This window comes from Schistocerca serialis, chromosome 7, assembly GCF_023864345.2.
Source record: "Schistocerca serialis cubense isolate TAMUIC-IGC-003099 chromosome 7, iqSchSeri2.2, whole genome shotgun sequence".
NCBI lineage: Eukaryota > Metazoa > Arthropoda > Insecta > Orthoptera > Acrididae > Schistocerca > Schistocerca serialis.
In genome coordinates this window covers 438,631,325-438,639,247 of record NC_064644.1, presented here as the reverse complement: position 1 = coordinate 438,639,247, position 7,923 = coordinate 438,631,325, and positions in this window count along the sequence as shown.

The window sequence follows — 7,923 nt, the reverse complement described above, 5'->3', positions numbered from 1 at the left end:
GAGGCGGCCTCAAAATGCTCGCTTGCTGCCGTGCAAGGAGCCTCTCGCAAATGAAATGCTTCTTAGCTGACGCGATACAATAACGATGTCTCAGATGTTATCAACACTAATTTAATAGTTTTCTTGATAACTTTCTCGCTGGAAGCTTCTACAACGTCCAGTAGAACGCAAATTCATCAGCGATGACATTTTTCGTTAATCACGAGGAACAGATTCCTATCTCTTACGATGTTTCATTTTTTATATCGAAATATTTTTATGTTTTCGCTATAAAAAACGTATCACACGCATCTAAAAACTTTCAGAATGTTCATACATGTTTTCGGTCCATATATGTTTGTGGTTCTGTTTTTACAACAGGTTGAAGTACAAAATTATTTTCCTTCAAAATTTATTGTAACGTTAAATTTTGTTTTATTTTCGTAACAGCTGGCAAGAATTTTCTTTTTGAAAGTACTTCATCTTATTCTAGACCAAAGATAGAGACGTCTAATATTTTCTTCCGAATTTTTACTACATTTGAAATGATCACTAATTCGCAGTGCCGTAAAATGGTGACATGACCTTCAGGTGCCTATTTTCGTGACGGCTTTTACAGTAGCAAGTGTATCTTATGGAATCGTCGAGTCTCATAATAATTTCATCATTCATAAAAAACTAATGTATTAACGTGAGTTGCTCTCACAGGTTCTGGGCGCCCTGTTGATTATTGTTCGACGATTTTGTAATAACATTTTTAACCTTTGATCTGCTGAGCTAAAGTATTTTAAAATTTTACTGAGTGGGTACATTTTGTGCCCCCTACGTAATTTTTAAGTTTCAGTCGTATTTTATATTTATAGTTATGATCTGAGCTTAGTTATGATTACGAGACATATTCTGTCATAATATCGATGTTAGTTATCGAGTAAACTACTTAAAATGCAGTAAAACAGGTTTCATGGTGTCGCATAATTTTGAAATGTCTTTACTGTAAGCTTTCAAACCGAACTTAACAGCGAAAAGTTATGCTGTCTGCGGCGACTTTGAGGAGAAGGCAACATTCTCCTTAATTTACGATTTTTCATGTGTATTTTCTGCCCATTTCGTTGTCACCAGATTCTTTATTTTCATCATCTATATCAGAATTGTCACCGTTTTCATATACATGATTCACATCTTCTACATCTGAATTTTCGCTCAGCACATCATCACCAGTATCACTATTATCATCACCAAAGATATCCGTATCACTATCATCATATGAATTTGCATCTAATAACTTTTACAACATTTTTCTATTGATTTCGTACTTTATTCATAGGAAAGTTCTTTTGCCAACGAAATGCCTACGGCTGTTAGTGTGTTGCTTGTCAACAATCAACTGAATGTAACGCTAATTTTTAAAATGGGTAGGCCTATATTTAAAAAATGGTTCAAATGGCTCTGAGCACTATGGGACTCAACTTCTCAGGTCATTAGTCCCCTAGAACTTAGAACTAGTTAAACCTAACTAACCTAAGGACATCACACACATCCATGCCCGAGGCAGGATTCGAACCTGCGACCGTAGCGGTCGCTCGGTTCCAGACTGTAGCGCCTAGAACCGCACGGCCACTCCGGCCGGCCTGGGTATATTTATCAACAGTGTTATTAGAGTAAGCACAACTTAAAATAATGATTAACCAAACACTATGAGGGTACAAATTGGTCCACTGCTATTTTTATCAGCTTATGCATATGTAAATATAAGTTTGCTCACATGTACGTGATAGTAAGACCTTCAATGAGAAGTATACATAGTTTCTTCCAGAGAATCGAATAAAAATTAAGAAAGTTCGTGACCTGGGTGCAATACGTCCCCACAGTAAATGGAAGGTTAATAACACAGGAAGTAGTATAGAGGCAGAAACACAGTGTGTTTTACGAGAAAAACAAGCTTGGACGTAGTCATAGTTCGTTAAGAGTGGAGTGTGGTGCAAGGCGATGTTTTTCTCATTAAGCAGAACAGTTCCCGCATAATCCGGAAGACGGATATTCCAAAACGAGCTGAGAAGCTGGCGGCGGGAAGTAAGACGGAGGCTGTCTCTTAATGGCTGCATCCACGGCGACCAGACCTTCAGCTGTTTTCAGTGTCTGCGTGCCCGCCTGCCCGTTAAAAGGACACGCGCCCCACGGCTCTCCACGCACTATCCAGGTAAGTGGCAGCTAACTGCGTCTTTAGCCCGCAGCGCCATCTTTAAAAGATTCCGCTATAGCAATTTAATGAAAGGAACACTAAGCGATAGAGCAGTTTTTAATACTTCTCCAAGTTATGTTCGTACTTAAAATATCCAAACAGCAAATGAAGATGGGCCAAAAGTCACTATCCATCGTAACTCATTGAAGACATTAAGAAAACAACACTTGTTTGTGATAATTATAGATACAAAACCAGAGTGCATTGCTGTATTTTTAGGGTTCTGTGCCTCAATCTTAGGATCGCTTTGTTCTCCGTATGTCTGTCTGTCCGACTGTTAAGAACCATTTTTTCCAGAACGAGTGGATATATGAAATTCAAATTTTTTTCACGTATTAAACTCTATAGACCTTTGGCGGTGTAAACATTTTAAGATTCTAAGTCAATGCAGTCAAAAGATACGGCTGTTTATGTCATATATTTTGATACTCGAAAACTCACCCATCAAAACCGATATGGTACTTCCCGTTGACCTAGAATCAGGGAAATTCGGGCGAAGCTGTGTTTCACAGTGCAAGTAAAGGGAAAAAATTCCAAATTGTTAATTTGTAATTATATCACAACAAAAAAATATTTCCTTTTTCATTTCGAACTTGAAACATTCTTGAAACTCTTGGGATTCCTGGGAACGATATCTTCTCAGTATCATTGTCGATAACAGCCAAATATCGTCAATATCTTCGATTTCCGGTCTGGATAAATTGTTTATATAAATAGTTAAGTTTGTACGGAACACTCAGTGCGCCAGTCCTACTCGCACTTGGTCCGTCTTCTTCAGATAATTGTTGATACAAACATCAGAGTGCACTGCAACTAAATTACATATCTCTGGCATTGATCATTGTTGATTCTAACCTACTGTGAAGAAGTTTTCAAAAGAAATAGTTTTTTCGTTAAAAACGTGGTACAAAGGCAGTCGTCATTTAATAATAAATAAGTGGAATAATAATCCCAATGCTGTACCACTTACAAGGAAGACAGTATACAGTTTACGGGAACGTTGTGAGAAAAGTAGACTTGCAGCAGATTGTCACGGGTCAGGTAGGCCATCAATAAGTGATGAAACTAAGCTTACAAAGTTTTACAAACGGATATCCAGAGCTCTAATACGTCTACTTGTGGGTCATCTCTCAAACACGATATTTCTAGAACTTCTGCGCAAAGAATTTTACTTAAGGCTAAATCCAAACATTACATACCTCCTCATACGTAGGCTTCAATTATGCAAGACAGTGTTAAATGAGTTAAGAGAAAGCGATAATGAGTTGTTTTCTAAGAAAATTTGAAGTTATAAAGCAAATTTCAAGTTATGAGGCCATGTCAACAGACACCTCTGTACCTGGTATACACATAACGATAGAATTGTTTTTGAGAGGCAATTAAATCAAGTCATTGTTACCTTTTCGGGTGGTATATCATGTCACAGAGTAATTGGGAAGCTAGCAGGAGAGAACTACCTGGAAATGTTGACATCCTATGACATTCCGGGACTACAAGTGACCTACGACATTTTCAAATCATTTTACTTTCAGCATGGTGGATCGCCACCGCATTACGCAACAGCTGTACGAAGCTACTTGGTGAGATAAGGGTAATGTTATTGGAGTCGAGAGGCAATACCAATGTCAGCCAGACCTCCTGACCTTACACCAATGGATTTATTCTTTAGGTTGTGTTCAACTGAAGTGTGTCCTACGGAACCGCATACTGGTGAGGACTTAAAATGACCTGCTTACAACGTTTTTGAAGACACTGATTCTAATAAACTACTGAGTCCCAGCCCATCTGACGAAATGTATCAACAAAGCCTTCGCTAGCAATATAACAAATGTCAAAACAATCCTCCTTAAAACGAGAAAACCGATGGTGTGGTACGTATAGTAACATTATCCCCACACATGACGCTAATGTTTCTGTCTCCGCTGCTGTCACCTCTGTTGAATTCAAACAGAAGAATACGTCGGAAACGTTCCTATTTCAAAACTTGGCATTCGATTTTCTAGCGTCCACAGCACAAAAACGCTAGAAACTTAGGCACCATCCCAATGATTACTGAAACATCGATAAAGGCATCAATAACTCGCAAGTCAACTAGCCCTGACAAGATCCGAGTCCACATTTGTAATTTACTAATCAAACGCAATCTCCCGATACACATACCAGATTTTGTCCAATTTTTACTATGTCATTTTCGTACTGATTTTCATTTTAGTGTGTTTCTAGCTGTTGTATCACGATGTAAACCCCGCTCAATAAGTACGTCATAAACATGAACTGAATGTGAACAGAACCGGCTGTCTGTGAGAACTCCCGAATTCTGTTTTGATCAATTTAAGCACGATTTAAAATGCTCCTTTAGCGTTATCTGAAACTGTATAAACGATAATTTGATTCAAAAGACATTGTGTAATTCTAACGATGGCTTGGTTGACGCCATAAGAATGACGTAACAGGGCACCATATATGTTACTAGCCGACTAACCTGGTTCATGGTTCATCATTTCAATTGCAGGTTGCCTGTCTAACGGCTTTCATTCGCAAGAACATTTGATTTTCAGTATTTCATGTAATTATTGACCGAAATTAAAAGTTTCAAATGCTCCAGTTTAAAATGCTGTCTGCTCATTAAAGGGTCTAATCTTACGTTAAAGGTTTAACACAATTCGACTGTTACGGATAGAAACTGTGTGTATACTCGTATCTTGAGGCAGCGTGGTCCAGCACACGCAAATTATCTCGACTATATCGATCCAGTATTTGAGAAAAAGAGCACTTAGTGACTTCCAACAAATTTTGGACAGAATTTAAAAAGTTTTCTGAACATTTTCTCACTTGAATAGTTAACGTCAAATATTTTACACATTTACTCATTTGTAATCAGTCTTTGAAGGTGTTATACATCGGAGTTCGGGTATTTAAAGAACTGTGCGTTTACTGTAAATAAAAGGTACTACCTCAGCTGAAGATGGTACTTAACGTGGAATTACCTGATGTTAGTCACTAGCATGGTGGCAACTGCTATATGTGATGGTTTGTTTGGCTTAACAGTTTCGGCTGACACTGTGTACTTTCGTTTCTATGCATAACGATCTGGTGAAAGCCATAGTGAAATGCAGCAGATATATGTCTTTTTTGTTCTGGGTGCTAATAATAATAAACTTTACCTTAAGTGTTTGTTTCTTACTTAGACCTTTAATATTACTTCGGATATCGTATGAAATCATGGGAAAGAAAACCTGCACAAAACCGACACGATAAGATATGAATATTCAAGTGAGTTACAGATTTCAGAAACCATTGGTTGGGACTCCAGTTATACGCCAGATAGTTAACATTGGTATTTCTTACTACGTTCTAATATGAGTTGAGAAAAAAATTAATTACACCAGTATGCATCTCATATAATGTCTAAGAGGGCCAAATTACAGAATTTCGAATGGAAACAGACGGATGGGGAGTGATGGTGGGGAGAATTTTGGTAAATTTGACGGTGGGTTGCAGAGTGATGTCGAATCTGAGGACAAGTTGATAGTTGGTAAACCGAGGCATTGTACTTAAATGATCGGAACAATTTTACGAAATGTGTGGCTTTAGGTATCGTCTCCATTCCCTTTGTCCGACTGGAATTTGGATCCACGAACAAGCATACGGCTAATTCGAGGTATTTAATTACACTAATTTAAATCGCAACTGCCGTTCTAGTTTTCAATTATCTTGTCGTTGCGCAAGCATTCTGCTCGATACATCGTTGGCATTTTGCGCGATAGGTGTCTTAACTGTAACTGACAGGTGGAGGTGACCGATGAGTGTGTGCTTGTTTGTGTTGGCGGTGATGGTGAGGGAGGGAGAGGAGAAGAACCAGAGAAATAAAGCGTCGGGCGAATCATGATCAACAGTGTCACAGGTTCATTCCAAAAGAGAGTGAGGGGAGATTTGCAGTTTAAACCACGACGCTGAAGTGAAGTCGATCAATTAAGAATTTTACGCGACAATCTCTCTCCTGCACCCACTTTCAAACTAAATCCTTGCGATGAATGCACAAAAAAAAAAAAAAAAAACATTTAAAATAGAAGGACCAACTTATTTTGGAGGTTACTGTTCGTAACGTCGATAGATTTTTTACCTTTGTTATCGAGAAAGTGAAGAAACAATTTTATCTTCGTCGTCAATGCGTCCTTCAGGAAACAATGGACTTAACAACAGATTCGCTAACCACTCTCCCACGAGCCACACAAACCTTTGACCACCGTGCTGCCCTTCTCTGTATACGTTCTATATCCTCCGTTAGTCCGTTTTGGTGCTAGTTCCAAATTCTTACGCAGTGCTTTAGGATGATTCGCATGAGCATTCAGCAAGAAATTTCCTGTATTGGTTGAGCAGATTTACCCACTATCCTTGCAACGTACCAAAGTCTGTTCATTCCATTTCATATCCCTACAAATTATTGTACATAGGTATTTATATGAGCTGATTAATACCAGTTGTGACTTATAGATATTACAGTCATTGTATAGCACGTTTCTGAATTCTGTGAAGAGCACAGTTATACCTTTCTGAATAATTGCAGTTAACTGTGAATCTTTGCACTACTTTGAATCCTTATCAAGATCTTACTGGTTGTTTGTGCTGCTTTTCCAGACAGTACTTCGTTATAGACAAATGTATTATTTGCGAATAGATTCAGATTATTATTAACATTTCTGACAAGTCACTAATAAGCAACATGGACGATGAAGTCCCCAACACGCTTCCAGGGGGCGCTTCTAAGTTACTTACCATAAACCAGTGAAGGGAATTGTGTACATTTATACTAACCCTGCTACACTCACTCACTTCTCCGGAGAAGCTGGATTCAGACTTCATGCTCGTCTAGAGTAAGATTTCTCAAATTCTCGTGAATTATTTAGTAAGAATTCTGGCAGACAATGTCCCGCGACATAGGACAGACGAGAACTCTTAAGTGCCCGTTTCCGAAACAGGAGGAGGTGAGCTAGCCCCAGATGGAATCCACCTGTCGGATTAACGACGAAGGCCGGTGAGCCAGCCTGCCTGGATGTGGTTTTTAGGTGGTTTTCCACATCCAGATGCGTGACTGCCGGACTGGTGTCCACTTCCCACCTCCGATACACGCTAAGCAACATGTAAAAAATTTATTACATTTCCACATGAGATCTGCACTAGACATACACAAGTGAGGTACACAGATTCCTTACCAGGGGACGTGGTGGCGTCAGGAAGGGCATGTGGCCACCAGAAGTCATTAACATAATAATTGTAGCTCCTTAGAGACAGGGGAAAAGACAAGAGAAAAAGGAAAAAAAAAATGACTAGACCAGCGATAAAGGCCTGTAAAATACGATTGTAAAGTGCTAGGGTACATTTATCAAGGTTTCATTTTTGGAAGTAGTCGCTGTAAGCTGTATTTCATCCGTTTAGAAGACAAATTAATTTTTGTCCCGTAACCGCTTCTCACGATTTCTCTATTGCTGCAGTTGTACCTCTTGTGTTTACATCCGTCTGATGAGATGCTGTTCTGTATCGTCGACAGAAAGCTGATTGAGTCCTTGCTAGAGTGACCAAAACATTTATGTGTCAGTCTTTTACGACATAGACCGTGACTGTGTTGGCCTTTACAACGTATCCAGGGTGAACCTGAACTCTAACGACCAAAACAAGAAAAAAATGTATAATAAATATAGGCTCTA